We start from the raw sequence: 332 nt of genomic DNA, 5'->3' as shown, positions 1-332 counted from the left end.
TTTTCAGTCCTAGTTTCCAGAAAAGAGCATTTAAAAAAGTAAGCAGCATTTTCTTAAGTTAAACTATGTGAATGGGAACAAGAAACAAATATAAAAGTAGGAACTTCATTCATGTAACGGCTATACGCTGGGGATGCTGTTCGCATGAAATTAGCACTCCTAGATGGCAATGACGAGTGTAGAAAATTCCTATACTGGCCAGCCCTATCTAAGGTGCTAGTGCTGTGCAAACGGCCTTCGCCCAGCTATATGCAGAGTGGAAGTTTTATAAATGAAGCCCTAGGTCAGGGATAGGCAAACTCTGGCCCTCCAGCTGTGGTGCAACTACAAAT

Source organism: Nanorana parkeri, unplaced genomic scaffold (genome assembly GCF_000935625.1).
Source record: "Nanorana parkeri isolate BGI_ZX_2015 unplaced genomic scaffold, ASM93562v1 scaffold5951, whole genome shotgun sequence".
NCBI lineage: Eukaryota > Metazoa > Chordata > Amphibia > Anura > Dicroglossidae > Nanorana > Nanorana parkeri.
This window is presented reverse-complemented; position numbering follows the sequence as displayed.